The sequence below is a fragment of the Podarcis pityusensis genome (genome assembly GCF_964106645.2).
Source record: "Podarcis pityusensis genome assembly, chromosome: 17".
NCBI lineage: Eukaryota > Metazoa > Chordata > Lepidosauria > Squamata > Lacertidae > Podarcis > Podarcis pityusensis.
Genome location: NC_138042.1, coordinates 13,334,196 through 13,343,915, shown reverse-complemented (window position 1 = coordinate 13,343,915; position 9,720 = coordinate 13,334,196).

Sequence of the window (9,720 nt, the reverse complement as noted above, 5' to 3'; positions counted from 1 at the left end):
TGTGCTCTCCCAAACCCACATTCCCAGCAGGGTCACATTCCTGACTCAGTGATGTCTACACTGCCTTGGTCATATCCACAGAATGGAGGATGGCAGGATCTCCAAGCATCTGATCTACGGGGACCTGGCTTCAGGCACCAGGCCTGTTGGCAGACCAACTCTGCATTACAAAAATATCTGTAAATAAGACATGAAGGCTGTCAATGTCAAACCTGCCCTGTGGGAATCCCTTGCAGAAGACCGCAGTGCCTGGAGACATTCAGGTCATGCATCTATAGCAGTGACTAGAGGAGGAATGATCTCTGAGAGGGTCAATGGGAGAAGAAGCGCCCTGGTGCATCTGCAGCAGCAAAACCAGATGCCTTCATCTGCCCCGACTGCAACTAAACATATCTCCCCCACATCTGTCTCTACAGCCACAGCAGTAGTTTGACTTCACCCCCAAAGGCGCACTCCTTCATTGTCTCCTGAGACAGACGGGTACCAACAATGAAATCTATGTCTGTATCAAATCTATTCATTTTGATCTCTCATGTTTGCACAAAACCAGAAAACTGCGCGAGCAAATCAGATTAAAAATGGTGTGTTGAGAATTTACAATGGCCTGATGATGTGCTTTTATGCACCTCTTGGACGGGATGTTTTTCCTTTTATGAAATGCATGCATGGCAAAGCGCTGCAATCTCCAAAGTGGCTTAGCAACCGAGGCTTCTTCCTAGAGAACAGCAGCTCTGCAAGAGAGATGCAGGGCTTGCCTAACAACTCTCCGCACCTTTAGCAAAGTACAGCTTCTGGAATTCTTTGGGGAAGCCGTGCCTGTTGAAAGCGGTGCCATAGTGTTTTCAATTCATGGTGTGAATGGGGCCAGCATCTCAAGATTTTTTCCTCGGCCTCCTTAATCCAGCCATGTCCTCTGAACACACAGCCTTTGTTGTCCTGGCATGGTGAGGCAGAAAGGTCCCAGACGCCCCACAAATGCCATTGATTGGAGCAATGTAGCCAAGTGTGTTAGATGACATACACCAGGGCTTTTAACGACCCATAAAAAGGTCGCTCTTGACATTTTATATTAAGCCCTTGCCCTGAAGAGATGCTGAGCTTTCGCTTTCCCTGCACTTGCTGCTGGTGACAGTGGATGTGTGCTGATGGGGGCCGAGGTGGGGAGTCCATTAAAGGGAGAAGCCCGGTGGGCAGACACTTTCTGCGCGGGACATCTGAGCGGCATTACGGCGGCTAATCGGGGCTACGTGGCCTTCTGCTAATGGGTCTGGGCTCTAGGGGCTTGCCTGTGACCTATCCAATGACTTGATCGGAGGCAGATGTCAGGCGACCAGGTTGAAGGCCTGGCAAGTTCCAGCCACCATGGAGGGAGGGAGAGCAGAGATCCAGAGCAGGGTGCTAGCAGGCTGGCATTCAGGGGCCACCCAACACATTTTGCCGCTTGAAGCTAAGAACAAGATGATGCTTGCTGGTGCCTTCATTGTGCACCTTTAGGCAAAAAATTTAACCGGGCCTTTGGTTAATTGGCATCCAATGGCCCCTTAAAATGTGTCGGGGAAGGGGCGGATTCTTGGATTTTTCTTGTTTCTATTATTATTAATAATAATAATAATACACAGTCATACCTCATGTTACGTTTGCTTCAGCTTGCGTGTTTTCAGGTGGCATCCCACGGTGACCCAGAAGTACCAGAAAGGGTTACTTCCAGGTTTTGCTGCTCATGCATGCGCAGACACGCTAAATGATGTCACATGCATGTGCAGAATTGGGAAATCACGACCTGCTTGTGCGCAAACGCAGGTTGCATTCTTTTCAGGTTGTGAACGGGCCTCTGGAACGGATCCCGTTCGCAACCAGAGGTACCACTGTACTGCTCTATACGTGGGGGTTTCAGGGCGGTTCACAAAATAAAATCTAGAAATAAAGCTACAAAATACCTAATAAAAATAAAAACAGCAACCCAACACCCCCTCCCCCCAAAAAACACATTTTAAAAGGGCAAAGGATTATGTGTTTTTATATTGTCCTTTTAAGTTGTGAAATGCCCTGAGGTCTGCGGGTATAGGGTGGTATACTACTACTACTACTACTACTACTACTACTACTACTACTACTAAATAATTCCATGCACAGAAGCTGTCGAATTTTATTCCAACACTGGCAATGAGCAGAGCAGGCTAGCTCATTGGATGCCTAGGAAGCCTAGAAAACAGCTCTGCTCTCGAATGGACAGGGAAGGAGATGCAGCTCAGCACCCGCTTCCAAAGGCAATTGCTTCAGTCTGCCCAATGGTAGGGCCATCCCTGCTGGCCCTGCAAAGGGATTGTCTTCCCTCAACAACATGTTGCCCGGAGTAAATGCTAGGACTGATGGAACATTGTCCAGGCAAGCCTAACCTAAGCATTTTAGCAGCAGCACATTTTGGACAGTACTGGCATCACTTGTCATTTGTTTGCAGATCTAGATGATCACCAATGTACTATGAGAACACTGGAGCGCAATGCTCCGTGTTACAGTACGGAAGAGGGGGCAGCAGCTGCAGGAAATCTGGAACCAGGGAAGAGGGATGGGGCAAAACTCACGCTTTAATGCAAGGCAACCTAATGTACACTTTCTGTAGCAATACATGAACTGAAACACAACCATCCTCCGGAATCCACACTTTCTTGAATTTTATGATACAGGTCTCCAGCACACACAAAAAAAGGCATACAAAAATGCATGTATTAGTGAAAATACCATATGCCTTATATTAGGGGAATTTGTTTGCAAAAATCTGTATAATAGGCAAAATTACAGAGACAAATATGTGTATTATGGCAGATGCACTTTAAAATTCTGGCAAATTTTCCCCTAAAAAAAAAAAAGGGAACTGCAAATTGCTGCAGAAATGTGGAGAACTGAAATTCAGAATGGGGGGGGCGGGAATGAGAAGCCGAGAAACCAAAACTGCTATTCCTCCATCCCTATCTGGAAGTTTTGAGTCTTTCCCTTCCTCTGCATCCGTTTAAGGGAATAATGCCAGCCATTTTGTGCAGAGGAGCTTTTTAACCTTAGCGTCACCTTGCCTTCAAAAGCAGTAGGGTGTGAATGTGTTTAAAGTACTTAGTTACCCGTGATATTGTTATCTCCTGCATCTTGAGAACTGGTTTTCTGTTTAGTGTTTATGCACAACTTAAAACAGACAACTGAACTCATAACTTTCAGGTATGTTATAATATTGACTAAATATCCGAAGGGCTATATGATCGGAAAAAATTATTGTGTGTGCAAACCAGTTTAAAATGCATGTTTTGCAGTTCCAGTCTGGCTACTCTACATGAGTTACTGTATTTAGTAAACAGAGCTAAACCCTTCTTTATTACATGATCAGTATCTTCACACTCAGCTGGAGTTAAATGCTTCCTTTGGCTGAGTTCACAGCGAACTCATATCAAGTAGCTGGAATTACATGCACACCAAGTTTCAGGTTATAGGAAGTGATGATCCCTCAATTATAATGGCAACCTTGCGCTAGAAGGATTTGGGTTGGGGTCAAGGGATGGCAGCACACATGTCTTTTCTGGATTGAAATGCATTGAGGTCAGGAATTAGGAATGAACACGGAAATGAATGCAGGAATGTAGCAACTGTTTTCATTATTCGTTGAACAACTACTAACTAAATGTGATGTGAAACTCTTTTTGCTAGTGTTGACCTTAAACCAACAGTGGCAAAGCGTGTTCTCCTTCATAGAGAGCACGTGTTGCGGTGGAGTCAGGCCACCCGTCTGTTGCTGGGTGGGTTAGTAAGCTGATAGCCAATCCCTTTGCTGTGGCTACAGTGGTCGCTGTCCTTCAAGGGACCGGGTAGGAATTTGCCCACTGGGCTAACTGGCACTGATCCGGTGGTTTTGCCTACCTCATAGCAATTCGTCACAACTGGTTGGGCATTGGGGCAATCCTTTGTTTGGGATGGAGGGGAGGTTGTAGTCTCCGCCTGCCCCTCCAAACGCTGGGGCATCCCGTTAAAGGGATCCAGGGGGAGTGGCCATGTCTACATGCCCTGGAGGGGGCCAAAGGCACTCCCCCAGACAGCGGTCCCTGTGGGGGTCACCTTATTGGATGTAAGTCTCAGGAACCTCTGCCTGGATTGACCACACGTCACTTCCGGCGGGTGGGCTGGAAGTATTTAGACTGCCTCATGCCCAGACCAAACCTCTTTCATCTGTATTCAATGAAGTCGTGGCCTGTTTTGACCCCAAACCCAGTCTTATTATACAGGTTGGGGTATGGGAAGTCCAGTGCCTGGTCCTGCAATATGGGCAGGTGCGTTTGCAAATAAAGAAGGAAAGCATTTTAGTGGGGACACAACCTCTTGTTCTGAGGCGGAAGAAATCTCAGAGAATATTGGTGGCATTTTGTAGGGCTCAGCCTATATTGAAGGGTCTTTAGGGTTGGCCCCTGATGCCAGACATGCATTCTGATGCTTACAAATGTTGACAGCTTAAAAAGACTCTTTAAATATCATTGAATGATTATTGAAAAGTATTTAGGGCTGTTGTTGTTGTTATTTAGTCGTGTCCGCCTCTTTGTGACCCCATGGACCAGAGCACGCCAGGCACTCCTGCCTCCCGCAGTTTGGTCAAACTCATACTGGTAACTTCGAGAACACTGTCCCACCATCCTCTGTCATCCCCTTCTCCTTGTGTCCTCCATCTTTCCCAACATCAGGGTCTTTTCCAGGGAGTCTTCTCTTCTCATGAGGTGGCCAAAATATTGGAGCCTCAACTTCACATTCTGTCCTTCCAGTGAGCACTCAGGGCTGATTTCCTTCAGAATGGAGGGTTTGATCTTCTTGCAGTCCTTGGGACTCTCAAGAGTCTCCTCCAGCACCAGAATTCAAAAGCATCAATTCTTCGGCAATCAGCCTTCTTTATGGTCCAGCTCTCACTTCCATACATCACTACTGGGAAAACCATAGCTTTAACTATACGGACCTTTGTCGGCAAGGTGATGTCTCTACTTTTTAAGATGCTGTCTAGGTTTGTCATTGCTTTATTTAGGGCTAGGTTTCTGCTAAGATTTATAAAGCAGTGTTCGCAAATATTCGTTATATGTGCTAATATCAATGAACAGGATACTCAGGTGTACTTTATATGAACAAGACTTTTGTTGTAGCATTGTCTGTCTTTAGCTGAATATTTTTGGTTACTTTCTAAGTGGTTCTACATCAGTGGTTGATTATGGTCTGCAGGTCAAAATCAATGGAAAGATGGATGCTGCTAATGTGATTTAATACATTTAATATGATGTGATTTAATACACTTACTCCAAGGAGGGAAAAACAAATAAATGTAGACACTCCATCACAAATAGAATACACTGAACATTTAGATTCTGTCCAAGGAACTATAGTAAGAAAATTTCTCATTTTATAAACTAAGCACCTTGCTTCTGTCCTATTCTGAATAAATGGGGAACAACTGTTCTTTTTCTTTTTTTCTGATGATTTCTACAGTATTAAAACAGTCTTCTAGCAGGCCCAATTTCCCCATTTACTATATTGGGTTAATATTGGAAAACTAATAAAAAATTTATTTGAAATAAAAAAATCCCATTTACTCTTGAACTTCTTTCTGTATTTTTCATTAGGCTCACACAGGAGTCCAAAAACCCAGGCTTGGCTTACTAGCCAGAGTTGCAATTTGTGATCAGCGCTGACTCCTTCCCACACCCTTTGAAAATCTTTTGTGCGCCCCAAAGAACTTGCAGGGCAGAAGGGGGGTTTTGCCACTGGACTTAATATTTGATGAATTATTGTATTTTAATATTTTGCTGGAAGTTGCCCAGAGTAGCTGGGGAAACCCAGCCAGATGGGCATGGTATAAATAATAAATTATTATTATTATTATTATTGGATCAAGCTCTTATGTTGCTTCTACTTCCTCCAAAGATCAGCAGCACAAGGCCAAAAATATCTAAGATAGAGGATTTCATAGCTCTGCAACCAGCAAAAGCGCCTCTGCCAGCACGAAATCTAGAATCCCTCCTCTCCAAGGACTCAGCTGTGAGAGAGAAGATGGATTTTCAATGTGTTGGGTCTGGTTGGGCTCAGCCGGAGATATTGATGGCAGCTGCCCTGTCAAACCTCGGTTCCTTGTATCCTTCCCTCTAAGGTAAAGGTAAAGGGACCCCTGACCATTAGGTCCAGTCGTGACCGACTCTGGGGTTGCGGCGCTCATCTCACTCTGTAGGCCGAGGAGCCGGCGTTTGTCCACAGGCAGCTTCCGGGTCATGTCGTCAGCATGACTAAGCTGCTTCTGGCAAAACCAAAGCAGCGCATGGAAACGCCGTTTACCTTCCCACCGGAGCAGTACCTATTTATCTACTTGCACTTTGATGTGCTTTCGAACTGCTAGGTGGGCAGGAGCAGGGACCGAGCAACGGGAGCTCACCCCGTCGCAGGGATTCGAACCGCCGACCTTCTGATCGGCAAGTCCTAGGCTCTGTGGTTTAACCCACAGCACCACCCGCGTCCCATCCTTCCCTCAGCCACGGCACAAAATAGGTATTGCCCTGAGGAAGACCCACAAATTGAGCTACTCAAACAAGAACATTTTCCTTCTTGACCAAAGGAATCTCAGAAAGAATTGTGGGTTGGAAAAGCACCTTTGAGAGTCTCTCAGATTTGGTGCACGATAGCAATATGCCTTCAACCCTCACCTGTTTCTGAAAAGAGACAGGGAATAACTCTCTTTTTGCTACAGCTGGGGCCAATCCCCGTAGAAAATAATGATTTTTTCACCTCACAAATTCTTTCTGCAGCACAGGTTCATATGTCGACGAGCAAACGAGATTTGAACGAATAAATGAACTTCCCTCAAAATGGAGGTTGGAATACAAATCATTTTGGGACTTCATATAAATTCAATTGACATTTTTCCTCTGCTGTGTAATGTGAACACTCCTCTGCATTTCCTCATCTTGACTGAGAAATAATGTGCCAAATACCACAAGAAAGGCTGTTCTTCTGGTTCCGCAAACCTGGCTAATAAAAAGAAATAAACTGTGTTGGAAGAAACACAAGCCCCTCTCCTTAAGCCCCCAGGATTTCTCGGCCTTTAGAACTAAACCAAAGGAGGTCAGCCATGTTTCTTCTTGTATCCACACAAAAAATCTTAAAGTTTGCCCATTAGAAGCAATGAACATTAATACAGAAAAGGTTAAAGTATCAAAATGTTCAAAAAGGATATGTAATTTAATGGGCTTCTGTAATAGAAGGCTCAGAAATTGAATTCGACATGTGGAAGAGATCAGAAACTTATCCACCTAAGTCTGTAGTCCTTCAACGTTATATATACTGAAATATTATAAAGTTGCCTTCCAGAGAACTGGAGACGAGGGCAGACACAGTGACCAGGCTGCAAAGGAAATTATTTCGTCGATTCAGAGCCAAAAGGTGAACTATGGGACTCGCTGGATATTCAAGTTAAGAGGGTCCACTGAGGATGTCTTGCTCAAGGAACACCCAGATCCTGAAGCTGGCAGTGACTGGCTGGTCATGTGGGAAACCCCTTGATATTTCTGGATAGCCCTGCTCTCTGGCTACCAGTATAAACAGTTCGGTTGGTGAGTACCAGGAAAAGGACTTTCTCTGTGGTGACCATCTCTCTGCCAAAGGCCCTCGCCAGGGAAATTAATGAGGTCCCCTCTTTCTTGTCCTGTAGAAAAACCTAGAGGACTTACAGCTCTCTATACATATGTATTACATAAACGGTAAAGGGACCCCTAACCATTAGGTCCAGTCGTGACCGGCTCTGGGGTTATGGCGCTCATCTCGCTTTATTGGCCGAGGGAGCCTGCGTACAGCTTCTGGGTCATGTAGCCAGCATGACTAAGCCGCTTCTGGTGAACCAGAGCAGCGCACAGAAACGCCATTTACCTTCCCATCGGAGCAGTACCTATTTATCTACTTGCACTTTGACGTGCTTTTGAACTGCTAGGTTGGCAGGAGCAGGGACCGAGCAACAGGAGCTCACCCTGTTGCGGGGATTCGAACCGCCGACCTTCTGATTGGCAAGTCCTAGGCTCTGTGGTTTAACCCACAGTGCCACCCACGTCCCATGTATTGCATAGATGGATGATTATAGAGTTGTCAGTTTTGATAACTATTTTACCTGCTACTGTTATTTTTAATGGTGTTTGCTGCTTTTACTTGGTACAGTGGTACCTCGGTTTATGAACTTAATCCATTCCGGAAGTCCGTTCTTAAAATGAATCCGTTCTTAAACCGAGGCGCTCTCTCCCTAATGAGGCCTCACTTCCACCGTTCGGTTTCCATTCGTAGACCAAAGTAAAGTTCGCAAATAGAAATAGATAGAAAAATGGAATTAGGTTCAGCCTCCAAGGTGTGGAGGAGAGTGAAACTAGGGTTGCCATATTTCAAAAAGTAACAATCCGGACACAAATGTTGCTCAGCTTTTTTGGGCAAAGTTGTTGAGCTGCTCTTCTTCTTCTTCACCTCAAGCTATTGAAAAATCTAAAAAAAAAATTGAGAATTTATTTTAGTGACACTGTTTCCAACTGCCGTATTCCGGCTATATCCAGAAAATTCTGGATGGATGGCAACCCTAGCTGGCAATGGTGAGAAGGAACACATGATCAGGGCTATGCACTCCCATCCTTTATACAGACAAAAAAACCTGCTCAAAATTTACTTTATAGACATTGGGGACTTGTTTAAGGCCAGCCTGTTTTCAAAAAAAGAAACGGCCCCTCTCTCACACATACGATATGCCTAGCAAACACGCAAAATACGGACTAGTCGACTGAGAAATCTGCACATTGTTTTGAATTCTACTTGCACAACACAGTGCGGTTTCTCCCATCATCCAGTGTCGGAAAGCAAGGAAACGGCCCACAAGGCCCAACACATCTGCTTTTTTACAATCTGTACATAGAATTCACATCTCAAATATCAAAAGCACTTCCTCAAGACACAGTTATGAGGGAAACCTGGCCAGCCAAAACGTATTTTCTTTCGCTACTTCTCCACTCAAGATCTGAAGGGATTCTAGAAAAGTTTCGGTCTCCGAAACTTGATCTGACCCTCTTCAAAGAGCTGATTAGTTAAGTGTTCATTAATTAGTTAGCGTTTTATTGGCATCGGATTTGGTGTTTTAAAAAACCCAGTTTTGTGGATGTCCTATCCTCTCCCCCCAGGAACTGAATGAGCTAAAATGTCAAATGTTGCCTAGAAAATATAACAGTGCTTCCCCTTTTTCATCACCACATGTGTTATTTCAGAGATATTTATTCATTTTATTTCTATCCCAACTTACTTCCAAGGAGCTCAAGGTGACAAACATGGTTCGTCCCATTTTTTATCCTCACAATAGCCCTGCAATGTAAGTTAGGCTGAGAGACTGTGACTGGCTGAAGGCTTGGTCACAATTACCGTATTTTTCGCTCTATAGGACGCACCGTCCCATAGGATGCACCGGACCATAGGAGGGGGAGAACAGGGGGGGATTTTTTTTCTTGTTCTCCCCCTCTAAAACAAGGTGTGTTCAAGGTGCATTCACCCAAAGCCTCTGGAGCGCAGCAGGAGTTCCCACTGCGCTCTGGAGGCTTCAGGCAGCTACCATCCCCAAGCTAGAACAACGAGCCCTCCGTCTCGCTGTTCTGGCTTGGGAACAGCCTTACTAGCCTCTGCATGGCAGCGGGGTGAAGGCACCCC